At 50.2% G+C, this 13422-nt stretch overlaps 1 long non-coding RNA gene across 1 annotated transcript in view; it reads right to left on the reverse strand.

The window, feature by feature from the left end:
• Positions 1-2771: 2771 nt before the first annotated feature.
• Positions 2772-13422, reverse strand: part of LOC140202361 (uncharacterized) — a 78689-nt gene continuing 68038 nt past the window's right edge. Inside the window, exons 2-3 of the long non-coding RNA XR_011887082.1 lie at positions 5191-5266; positions 2772-3212 (exon numbers count right to left, since the gene is read on the reverse strand). This is a non-coding gene — a long non-coding RNA (uncharacterized lncRNA). The remainder of the gene's footprint in view (positions 3213-5190; positions 5267-13422) is intronic.

Below are 13422 nucleotides of genomic sequence, written 5' to 3' on the forward strand. Positions count from 1 at the left end.
GTCAGCCCTGTTCTCCCGGCAGACCCACGCCTCGGCCGCATCTCCCCGCACCTTTCCCGTCCCGTCCCCGTTCCTGTCCCTGTCCCTGTCCCACAGAGGGTGAACCAGGGATTGTCACAGGATCAGGCCACATCTCCCTCGGCTCCCAGCCGAGTACCTAAGCCTCCCACCGCTCGTGTGAAGCCCCTACCATCCCGACATCTGCTTCCCCCTCCCCATCTCAACCCAACTCCCCCAGCCCCGCCCACACCACCCTCAACCATCCTCCCCCATCCTCCGCTTTCTACACAAGAGGAAGGGGTCTGCTCGGTAGGGAGTGAATGAGGCGGGGTGGGGGGGGGGGTGGTGGTCATAGCTTCGCACTCCCCAGAGCTGGGCTGGGCTCACCTAGGCAAGTTAGGAGAGATGGGGTGGGGAAGGAGGCCCAGAGATCCTATACTCCCCAGGGTCGGGCTCACTCTCTCCTACCCTCCCCCCACACAAGAGGAAGGGACCCGCCCCGTTGAAAATGATCTGGTGGGGGTGGGGAGTGGTGGTCTCGGAGCATCTACGCAGCCTGGGGTCGAGCTCATTCATGTCTGGGATTCAGGGGTGGGACCAGGCGGCCCAGTGTTGTATGGCTGGGGTGAGGCGGTGGATAGATACTGGAGGGTGGGAGTGGGTCCATTATCCCCAGAGCCCTTTGCGCCAACACCAGGGGAGGGGCGAGAGTCCGAGACTGGTCCTGACGATACGGGAGACCATTCGTTCCCGCGAGTTCCCCTCTCCATTCTGTCACCTCAACTCCACGTGCTGTGTCCAGCCAGAGGCTCTTCCCGTCCACCACAGGAGAACTGCCAGTGGAATCGAGTCTTCCCACTTCCCAAATGAAGGCCGGTCCGCCCATTACATCGGTGCTAGCTCTCCACATCACGGTGTTTACCTTAAACCATGCTTTAACCAGACATTGTCCCGACCCTCTGAACGTTCGGGTTTAGAGAGCACGTCATATGAGGAAAGTTCGAGTGAACTCGGGCTTTTCTCCTTGGAGCGGAGGAGGGGGAGGAGTGAGCTGATAGAGGTGTAGAAGATGATAAAAGACTTTGATAGAGTGGACAGCCAGAGGCTTCTTCCCGGGGTGGAAAAGGCTAAAAGTCGGGGTCGAACGGCCTAATATTGCACCTATGTCTTGTGTGATTGGAGTGAAGTGTAGGGGACGTCAGGGGTGGGTTATTTATACAGAAAGCGGCGGGTGTGTGCTATGTACTGTCAGGGGTGGTGCTAGAGGCAGACACATTAGGGACATTTAGATAAGCACATGGATGATAGAAAAATGGAGGGTTATTTAGGAGGGAAGGGTTGGAGTGATCTTGAATTAGGTTAAAAGGCTGGCACAACATCGTGGGCTGAAGGCCCTGTACTGCACTATAATGTTCTACATTCTATGTTCTCATCCAGCCTACATCCACTGCTCTGTCTGCAAAACCTTCCACTTTTAACCCCCGTACCCCAGGCCACCCCACTATGGTCGCCAACCCTCCCCCCTCTGGGAACGACCTCTCGAGCCCGAGGTACCTGGCTGCCCGCAGGTCTCCGTCTGGGAAGAGATTCTGGGGTAAGAGAGGTGGCGAGACAGGCCCATCATGGGAGGAGTTTACATTGTAAATAGACGCTCAGATTTATTTATGCATATTTTAGTCCATATCTGTACATCTAACTTTATTTTGATGTCATTCTTTATTCTTTATCATTGTTGAATGTTGTTTTTGTTGCATGTCACCCCCGACTAACACACCACAGCAAATTCCTAATGCATGTTCATGTATATGGTGAGTAAAATTAGTCTTTGATCTTTGATCCATGAATGGGGAGGACATACAATGACAGAGTTAGAACAGGGTCCTTTGTCCAAATGTTGTCTGAACTCCTGAGAAAATAAACACCAATTGATGCACTTAAATTAGTCTGCAAAGTATCCCATTTACGTTGCATCAATGACTCCAGGACTTCTGGGAGCATCTGGGAGGTCAGCCTCGTGAGCCTTTACCGGCTCCACAAACCTGTTCACTCCCATTAGCCGTCCTGCCAGGGGAGCTCTGGGCTAAGGGCTGACTGCAGACATATGCACCATGTCGATCCAAGCCAGAGTCAGTGACAGGGCCAAATTGGAATTATCGAAAGGATAGAGTGGACGTGGAGAGGAAGTTTCCTAGAGTGGCTGGGGGTAGGACCAGAGGGCACAGCCTCAGTATACAAGGACACCCCTTTAGAACTGACATGAAGAAGAATTTCTGTGGCCAAGAGGTGGTGAATCTGTGGAATTCATTGCCAAAACGTTGTGGAAGCCAAGTTATTGGATACATTTAAAGCAGAGGCTCTTAGCATTGTCAACAATCCCTCCCAACTGTCCAACAATATCTTTGAGACCCCTACCATAAGGCAGAAATTACAAAGGACAAAGGCTGTTAGGATGGGAAATAGCTTCTCCCCCCAGGCCATGAACTTCCTGCCACCACCCAGGTCTCATCATATGGTCCCATCACGTATGAAGTGCCAATAGCATTATGCTGTTTACTTTTTTGTTGTTTCTTATATGTACCTTATTATTTGTTAATTTATTAGTAGTAATATTACTTAATGTGTTATGTGTGTGAGTTATATGTACTGTGGAATGAGAAGAGGGAATGTCCTGGCTGGAGGAACTCAGCAGGTCAGGCAGCATCTATGCAGAGGAATAAAAAGAGGAATAAAGAGATGAGACCCTTCATCTGGACTTAACTGTTTATCTCACTCTATAGTTCTTCCTGCATTTTGTGTGTCTTGCTCTGGATTCAAGACTCAGGATTGTTTAATGTCATTTCAAAGTTCAAAGTACATTTGTTTTCAAAGTATGTATGCAGTATACAACTCTTAGGTTTGTCTTCTCCAGACAGCCACGAAACAAAGCAAACCATGGTCCCATTCAAAGAAAAACATCAACCCCACATTAGGAGTCACCCGCAGACACCGTCCCCTGGCTGCAGCGAGCGAAAGGCTGGTAAATGGCGCTGAACACCTGCTCGCCTTCCGTATTGCCTGGATGTTTCAATCTTCCTCAATGCTTTAATCAGTGAGATCGGCAAGAAATGGAATCGATCACGGACTTGCACCTCATCTCTGAGCTTCTTGGCCTCGAAGCCACTTGCCTCCTGGAACTCTCTTGGAGACGGCTAAGCACCAGATCGCTCAATTGACTGGAAAACACGCCATCAGAGTGAAGATCACAGGCTCCAACAGAACATGAATGAAATTTAAAATAAAAAGAAGATGATAAAGAAGGGAAAGAAACAGTGCGTGGACCATCCGGTCCAGTACAGAAGTGTAAAGGAGAACAAAATAATTGTTACTCTGGATCCAATGCAGGCCAAAAAACACAATAAGCATAAAAAACATAACAATAAAAACACAATAAACATAAATACATAAAATCACTGATATACATAGATCGACTGTGTGTCCATAAAGTGAGGCTGGCAACAGGAGTGTTTGTACAAGGTGACTCTGACAGGAAATGATAAAGTAGTGGTGGCTGGGGGTGTGGAGGGAGTGGGGCTGGGTTAGTGGGAGATTTCCAGCATCTGCAGAATCTCTCCTGCTTATGTCAGTCAGACATTCACGATCATTGTGCCTCAGAGATGGGAAATGCAGTAAATGAAAACCTTTTATTTTTAGATTACAGGAGATTTACTGCTGCCCAGGAGAACAATTTCCAAAGAAAAAGGAGGTTGCCTTAACAGCGAATAAATCCACGTGTACCTCATCAGAGAACAGAAAAAAATGAGAAGCCTTTTAATTTGTTTCCTTGTCAAGACGAGAGTCACTGGGCTCCCACAGGAGTCGGGACAATGTAATCTAATTACGCTGATGCACACATTACATCCCACTCTGATACCTCATTCTGCTCCCGTATATTTTGTCTTGCTTTAATAGACCATGTGACAGCTGGGAAAACAATTGATGCGTGTTCCCCGTGGCCGCTGCTAAATCCCCTCTCGGAGCACACGTCCCATCAGCTCCACTCCGGGATGATAGATGAGGCCGTTCCCCTCCTTACTTCACTCTCATGCTAACAGAAATAAAACTATTTCATATCCGACTGTACTGCTTTACACACCACAGGAGGGGCAGTACTGTGGGAGGGGTGGTACTGAGGGAGAGTCACACTGTGGGAGGGGTGGTACTGAGGGAGAGTCACACTGTGGGAGGGGTGGTACTGAGGGAGGGTCACACTGTGGGATGGGTGGTACTGAGGGAGGTACACACTATGGGGGTGGTACTGAGGGAGGGTCACACTGTGGGAGGGGTGGTACTGAGGGAGGGTCACACAGTGGGAGGGGTGGTACTGAGGGAGAGTCACACTGTGGGAGGGGTGGTACTGAGTGAGGGTCACACTGTGGGAGGGGTGGTACCGAGGGAGGGTCCCACTGTGGGAGGGGCGGGTACCGAGGGAGGGTCACACTGTGGGAGGGTGGTACTGAGGTACAGTGTGACCTTCCCTCAGTTGTAGAGGCAAGTACAATTACAGAGTCAATCTTTTTACACGTTCATGAATAGTAAAGGTTTGAAAGGATGTAGGTTGAACGTAGGCAAATAGCACTAGTTGAGACAGACATTTTGGTCAGCATGGACAAGATGGGCAGAAGGGCCTGCTTTTGTTGTGTATAACTCTGTGGAAGTTGAATTTGTTATTGCACAGACCCTCTAGTTCGTCTGCCCTTGGGCGAGGAAGGTGTCACCTTACCTGGACTGATTTTACGTGACTCCAGGCCATCCCTAAACATCCAGCAAGCTGATCCATGGCAAACAGTTGCAAAATGTCGAGGGTCATTTGGGATGAGGCACTACCTCTCCTCCTCACATGCCTATCGCCTCCCTCAGTTTCCGTTCCTCCTTCCCTTTCTCCTGTAGTCCACTCTGCTCTTCTATCAGATTCCTTTGTCTTCCAGCCTTTACCCCTTCCACCCATCACCTCCCAGCTTCGTATTTCATCCTCCCCACCCTCACCCATCCATCTTCACCCTCATCTGGTGTCACCTATCACCTTCTCCCTACCCTCCTTCCCTCTCCTCCCACCTTTCTATTCTGGTGTCTTCCCTCCTCGTTTCCAGTCCGGATGAAGCACCTCAGCCTGAAACGTTGACTGTTTATTCACCTTCATAGATTCTGACTGACCTGCTGAGTTCCTCCAGCACTTTGTGTGTGTTGCTCTGGATTTCTGGCATGTGTAGAATCGCTTGTTGTTTATGTCCTGTGGAAGAATTTTATAATATAAATTATTTCTTTTTTGGGCAGCACGGCAGTTAGCGGTGAGCGTGACACAATTACAGACCAGCGATCCGGGTTCAACTCCTGCCGCTGTATGTGAGGTGTTTGTACGCTGTCTCTGTGACTGCGTGGGTTTCCTCCGGGTGCTCTGGTTTCCTCCCACAGCCCAAAGACATGCTGCTTAATTGGTCACATGGGTGTAATTGGGCAGAGTGGACTTGTTGGGCCGGGACGGCCTGTTCCCATACTGTATCTCGAAATAAATAAAATAATGAAACATCCAGAAGGTGAAGGAGAGAATCCAACAAGTACCGCTGACCCCGGGGACGGGGGGTCATTGACATAACGCTGACCCCGGGGACGGGGGGGTGGGGGGGGTCACGGACATACCGCTGACCCCGGGGACGGCGGGGTGGGGGCTCACTGACGTACTGCTGACCCTGGGGATGGGGGGGTGGGGGTTACTGACATACGGCTGACCCCCGGGACGGTGGGGTGGGGGGTCACTGACGTACCGCTGACCCCGGGGACGGGAGGGGTGGGGGTTACTGATGTACCGCTGACCCCGGGGATGGGGGGGTGGGGGGTTACTGACATACTGCTGACCCCAGGGATGGCAGGGTGGGGGTTACTGACATACTGCTGACCCCGGGGACGGGGGTGTGGGGGTTACTGACGTACCGCTGACCCCGGGGACGGGGGGGGTGGGGGCTCACTGAGGTACCGCTGACCCCGGGACGGGGGGGTGGGGTGTTACTGACATACTGCTGACTCCGGGGATGGGGGTGGGGGTCACTGACTCACCACTGACCCCAGGGATGGCAGGGTGGGGGTTACTGACATACTGCTGACCCCGGGGACGGGGGTGTGGGGGTTACTGACGTACCGCTGACCCCGGGGACGGTGGGGTGGTGGGGGCTCACTGAGGTACCGCTGACCCCGGGACGGGGGGGTGGGGGGTTACTGACATACTGCTGACCCCGGGGATGGGGGTGGGGGTCACTGACTCACCACTGACCCCGGGGACGGGGGAGTGGGGGTTACTGACATACTGCTGACCCCGGGGATGGGGGTGGGGGTCACTGATGTACCGCTGACCCTGGGGACGGGGGGGTTGCTGACCCCGGGGAGGGGGCGTGGGGGTTACTGATGTACCGCTGACCTCGGGGATGGGGGGTGGGGGGTTACTGACGTACTGCTGACCCCAGGGAGGGAGGGTGAGGGTCACTGATGTACCACTGACCCCGGGGATGGGGGGGGTGTGGGTTACGGATGTAACGCTGACCCCGGGGATGGGGGGGTGGGGAGTCACTGACGTACCGCTGACCCCGGGACGCGGGGGTGGGGGGTTACTGACATACTGCTGACCCCGGGGATGGGGGGGGGTTACGGATGTAACGCTGACCCCGGGGACGGGGGGGGGTGGGGATTACAGATGTAATGCTGACCCTGGGGATGGGGGGTGGGGGTTACTAATGTACTGCTGACCCCAGGGAGGGAGGGTGAGGGTCATTGATGTACCACTGACCCCAGGGACTGGGGGATGCTGACCCCAGGGAGGGAGGGTGCTGACCCCGGGGATGGGGGGGGGGGCAAGGGTTACGGATGTACCGCTGACTCCAGGGATGGGGGGAGTGGGGGGGGGTTACTGAAGTACTGCTGACCCCAGGGACGGAAGGTGAGGGTTACTGAAGGTGTTCTGCTTCTCCAAGCTCGAGGAAATGAACACTGATCACAGTTTGTTCGTGAGGTGCTGTAATGGAATTGAGTCAATGTGTCAGAGGGTAGCAAGTTTGAACGAGCTTCCAGGACATTTTCATCTGCAGGGCTGCCATGAAGGCTGACCCGTGAATGAACTGTGAAGGTCCAGGTTGGCAGTGCTGAGTGGACAAGATTGAACAGCAGAGAAGAGAGGCAGCTGGCACATTGCTTCCAGCCAATTCCCGCAGAATGGCACATTCCCGTTCACTCCCCCCACCTTCTCAGGTTCAGATTAATGTACTTGTCACATGTGGAATGGGATGTGATGAATGGGATGTCCAAGGGGGCATCCTGCCAGTGTCACCACGACGCCAGTGTCAACAGGACATGGTGTGAGCAGAATTATCTGCAGCTTAATGTGAAAAAGACTAAGGAGCTGGTGGTAGACCTGAGGAAAGCTAAGGTACCGGTGACCCCTGTTTCCATACAGGGTGTCAGTGTGGACATGGTGGAGGATTACAAATACCTGGGGATACGAGTTGACAATAAACTGGACTGGTCAAAGAACACTGAGGCTGTCTACAAGAAGGGTCAGAGCCACCTCTATTTCCTGAGGAGACTGAGGTCCTTTAACATCTGCCGGATGATGCTGAGGATGTTCTACGAGTCTGTGGTGGCCAGTGTAATCATGTTTGCTGTCGTGTGCTGGGGCGGCAGGCTGAGGGTAGCAGACACCAACAGAATCAACAAACTCATTCGTAAGGCCAGTGATGTTGTGGGGATGGAACTGGACTCTCTCATGGTGGTGTCTGAAAAGAGGATGCTGTCCAAGTTGCATGCCATCTTGGACAATGTCTCCCATCCACTACATAATGTATTGGGTGGGCACAGGAGTACACTCAGCCAGAGACTCATTCCTCCGAGATGCAGCACAGAGCGTCATAGGAAGTCATTCCTGCCTGTGGCCATCAAACTTTACAACTCCTCCTTTGGAGGGTCAGACACCCTGAGCCAATAGGCTGGTCCTGGACTTATTTCCTGGCATAAGTTACATATTACTATTTAACTATTGACAGGTGAATTGATTATGGGGAGCAAGGACATGGCAGACCAATTGAATAATTACTTTGGTTCTGTCTTCACTAAGGAGGACATAAATAATCTTCCAGAAATAGTAGGGGACAGAGGGTCCAGTGAGATGAAGGAACTGAGCGAAATACATGTTAGTAGGGAAGTGGTGTTGGGTAAATTGAAGGGATTAAGGGCAGATAAATCCCCAGGGCCAGATGGTCTGCATCCCAGAGTGCTTAAGGAAGTAGCCCAAGAAATAGTGGATGCATTAGTGATAATTTTTTAAAACTCGTTAGATTCTGGACTAGTTCCTGAGGATTGGAGGGTGGCTAATGTAACCCCACTTTTTAAAAAAGGAGGGAGAGAGAAACCGGGGAATTATAGACCGGTTAGCCTAACGTCGGTGGTGGGGAAACTGCTGGAGTCAGTTATCAAAGATGTGATAACAGCACATTTGGAAAGTGGTGATATCATCGGACAAAGTCAGCATGGATTTGTGAAAGGAAAATCATGTCTGACGAATCTAATAGAATTTTTTGAGGATGTAACTAGTAGAGTGGATAGGGGAGAACCAGTGGATGTGGTATATTTGGATTTTCAAAAGGCTTTTGACAAGGTCCCACACAGGAGATTAGTGTGCAAACTTAAAGCACACGGTATTGGGGGTAAGGTATTGATGTGGATAGAGAATTGGTTAGCAGACAGGAAGCAAAGAGTGGGAATAAACGGGACCTTTTCAGAATGGCAGGCAGTGACTAGTGGGGTACTGCAAGGCTCAGTGCTGGGACCCCAGTTGTTTACAATATATATTAATGACTTGGATGAGGGAATTAAATGCAGCATCTCCAAGTTTGCGGATGACACGAAGCTGGGCGGCAGTGTTAGCTGTGAGGAGGATGCTAAGAGGATGCAGGGTGACTTGGATAGGTTGGGTGAGTGGGCAAATTCATGGCAGATGCAATTTAATGTGGATAAATGTGAAGTTATCCACTTTGGTGGCAAAAATAGGAAAACAGATTATTATCTGAATGGTGGCCGATTAGGAAAAGGGGAGGTGCAATGAGACCTGGGTGTCATTATAAACCAGTCATTGAAAGTGGGCATGCAGGTACAGCAGGTGGTGAAAAAGGCGAATGGTATGCTGGCATTTATAGCGAGAGGATTCGAGTACAGGAGCAGGGAGGTACTACTGCAATTGTACAAGGCCTTGGTGAGACCACACCTGGAGTATTGTGTGCAGTTTTGGTCCCCTAATCTGAGGAAAGACATCCTTGCCATAGAGGGAGTACAAAGAAGGTTCACCAGATTGATTCCTGGGATGGCAGGACTTTCATATGAAGAAAGACTGGATGAACTGGGCTTGTACTCGTTGGAATTTAGAAGATTGAGGGGGGATCTGATTGAAACGCATAAGATCCTAAAGGGATTGGACAGGCTAGATGCAGGAAGATTGTTCCCGATGTTGAGGAAGTCCAGAACGAGGGGTCACAGTTTGAGGATAAAGGGGAAGCCTTTTAGGACCAAGATTAGGAAAAACTTCTTCACACAGAGAGTGGTGAATCTGTGGAATTCTCTGCCACAGGAAACAGTTGAGGCCAGTTCATTGGCTATATTTAAGAGGGAGTTAGATATGGCCCTTGTGGCTACAGGGATCAGGGGGTATGGAGGGAAGGCTGGTGCAGGGTTCTGAGTTGGATGATCAGCCATGATCATAATAAATGGCGGTGCAGGCTTGAAGGGCCGAATGGCCTACTCCTGCACCTATTTTCTATGTTTCTATGTTTCTATTTATGGTGCAACTGTAACGAAAACCAATTTCCCCCAGGATCAATAAAGTATGACTATGACTACGACTATGACTAACAGGACATGCCCATAGTTTACTGACGCAGGTGGGAGGAAACCCAGCTGTCACGGAGAGAAGGTGCAAACTCCACATCAATCGGCAGGAACAACCAACACCACCTGAGGTTTGGTGGGGATAGCCTACAAGGGTCACTGCTTGTTCAACAATAGTATGTCCATAATGGTCAGCTGAACAACACAAACAACAACAATTAACAACAACAGGGAAACAAGTCCCTTTCCCTCTCTCTGGACATAAACAATAATAACAACAATAGGGAAACAAGTCCCTTTCCCTCTCTCTGGACATAAACAATAATAACAACAACAGGGAAACAAGTCCCTTTCTTCTCCCTAGACACAAACAGGCCTCCAACGCAGGAACAGCCGCCTGTGGGCCGATAACCACCAGTCCTTGGCCCTTGACTCTCAGACTAACAGCAGGACTTCATCCTGCAATACCTGACCCAGACTCACTGATATCGTACTCTGGACATGCTGACCCAGAGGATTTGACCTTCGGACCTCACCCTTTGAACTCTGGACACACCGACCCAGGGGATTTGACCTTCGGTCCTCATCTTCTGAACTCTGGACATGCCGACCCAGAGGCTTTGACCTTTGGCCCTCACCCTTCGAACTCTGGACACGCCAGTCCAGGGGCTTTGACCTTCATGCCTCATCCTCCAAACTCTAGAAATGCCGACCCAGAGGCTTTGACCTTTGGCCCTCACCCTTCAAACTCAGGGCACGCTGACCCAAGGACTTTGACCTTCGTGCCTCACCCTCCAGACTCGTTGACCTCAGTCTTCACCCTTCAGGCTTAGCTGTCCAGACTCGCTCATCCGTGAACTCCAAGCTCCGGAATCGGTTGGCTGCCCCTTTTCCCACCCAAAGGTGGTTCAGCAGTGAAACACTAAGACACTAAGTTGATGGAGAAGATGTTCAAGTCCTAGAATCTAAAACGATGTTCCCAGACAAACATCCAAGCCTGGTCGAGAATAATCTTTAATTCCCGAGCCTGTATGTCAATCCTTGAGAACTGGCAGTTGTCCAGACTGTTGCTTTCAATAAATCTGCCACAGCTATTGAGTTAAGACAGTGATGGCTATTTCATGCTTCCCTCCCGGATCGCTGACACTGGTATCATTCAGTAATTATTGTTTCACCTTAAGTTATTGCTGTAATTTCTGATCTCGGAGATACCGATCAATTTTCCCTCTCAAGGGTACAGTCAGAAAGCAAACGCTTGCAGGCTGCCACTTGATGGATTGGGCTCCTCGACAGGACCCATACAAATAGTCTAATTTGGCACAAATTAGCTCGGCTTTGAGCTTTGATTTTATACACCGATGTAAATTATATTGTCAGCAACAAGTCACCTTGTTCCTGATGGAGGAGCTAACGAGATTACGCACACAGATCCTGCTACTGATAACCTTCAGTGACTGTTGTCGTCATGGCAGCCACGTTCAGTCTCCCGTCAGAGACACTGTTCGCCCGTCCAACCTCAAATGCGGAGAAATGAAGATTAGTCGTCATTGTTCTTTGATGAGTTATGTTAAACTTCCCAGCCTGCCCTAACAAAAGCCTGATTGTTAAAAAGTGCCCCACATCGCTCTGTCAACTTCAGAGTCAGGCTTATTTATTACATGTAGAGTGAAATGTGCCCGTTTTTAACAACCAACGCTGTGCCGGGGGTGGGGGCAGTCTGCAAGTGCAGTCACACGTTCCAGCGTGCTCACAGTGCTCTGCAGAACAACACTCTTAACAACTGCAAAGCAACAGAAAAACAAGTCCCTTCCCCACCACTCACACACACACAGCCAGGCCTCCAATCAATGGACAGCTGCCTCTGGGCCTCCAGTCCTTGGCCCCAAAACTCTGACTCACAGACAAGGCATGTGGGAACCAATCAGCTCCTTGAGCCTCTCCCCATGTCAGGACAGAGCCCCTCCCAAGTCAATATGCAGTGTTCAGTGGCTCTGCAAGAGTTTGACTTTGCTACGCAGCAACTCCCCTATTACCCACATCCAAGACAAATTCAGGACACTTACAGAGACAGGCGTGTAAAAAGGGCCTGAAGAATCATTGGGGACCCGAGTCACCCCAACCACAAACTGTTCCTGCTGCTACTGTCCGGGAAACGGTACCGCAGCATAAAAGCCAGGACCTATAGGCTCCAGGACAGCTTCTTCCACCAGGCCATCAGACTGATTAATTCATGCTGATACAATTGTATTTCTATGTTATATTGACTGTCCGGTTGTACATACTATTCATAACAAACTACTATAAAGTGCACATTGCACATTCAGACGGAGACAGACCGTAAAGATTTTGACTCCTCGTGTATGTGAAGGATATAAAAAGTAAAAGTCAATTCAATTCCGAAAAGCACCACCACAAATCAACACTCCAGTCGTGCCCCACTGACCTCACTGGTAAGCTGCTAATATTCCGGATTCTGGATCTAACTACCATATCCTGTCCACTTCCAGGATACCACGAAGCATAGTAACGCTTTACAGTGCCAGCAACCCAGGTTCAATCCCTGTTGATGTCTGTAAGGAGTTCTTACCTTCTCCCCATGCTGTGTGTATTTCCTCGGGGTGCTCTGGTTTCCTCCCACATTCCTAAAATGTACTGAATAGCATTAATCAGTTGCGGACATGCTAGGTTGGCACCAGGAGCAAGGTGTGGGCGGTCCCCAGCACATCCTCAGCATTGATGCAAGCTGATTTGGGGCACCCACGGTAGTGTAGCGGTTAGCACGACACTCTTACAGTTTGAGGCATTGGAGTTTGGAGTTCAATTCCAGCATCTGCTGTAAGGAAGTTTGAAAATTCCTTCCTGTGACCACGTGGGATTCCTTTGGGTGCTCCAGTTTCTTGCCACAGTCCAAAGGTGTACCAGTTAATAAGTTAATTAAGTAATTGTCCTGTAATTAACACACATAAAATGCTGGAGGAACTCAAAAGGCCAGGCAGCATCTATGGAAAAAAGTACAGTTGGTGCTTTGGGCCAAAACTTCGACTGTACTCTTTTCCATAGATGCTGCTTGGCCTGCTGAGTTCCTCCAGCATTTTGTGTGTGTTGCTCAGATTTCCAGCATCTGCAGATCTTCTCTTGTTTTCACCCTGTGATTAAGGTAGGGTTAAATCGATGGGTTGCTGGGCAACATGCCCCAAAGGGCCAGAAGGGCCTGTTCTGTGCTGTATTTCCAAGTACAATAAATAAATAGATCTATTTATAAGCACAAGAGATGCTGCAGATGTTGGAAATCCAGAGCAACATACACAAATATCACAACGTATCTGAGCTTAATGTGAAAAAGACGAGGGAGCTGGTGGAAGACCTGAGGAGAGCTAAGGTACCGGTGACCCCTGTTTCCATCCAGGGGTTCAGTGTGAACATGGTGGAGGATTATAAATACCTGGGGATACGAATTGACAATAAACTGGACTGGTCTAAGAACACTGAGGCTGTCTACAAGAAGGGTCAGAGCCGTCTCTATTTCCT

The sequence above is a fragment of the Mobula birostris genome, chromosome 8, assembly GCF_030028105.1.
Source record: "Mobula birostris isolate sMobBir1 chromosome 8, sMobBir1.hap1, whole genome shotgun sequence".
Lineage (NCBI taxonomy): Eukaryota > Metazoa > Chordata > Chondrichthyes > Myliobatiformes > Myliobatidae > Mobula > Mobula birostris.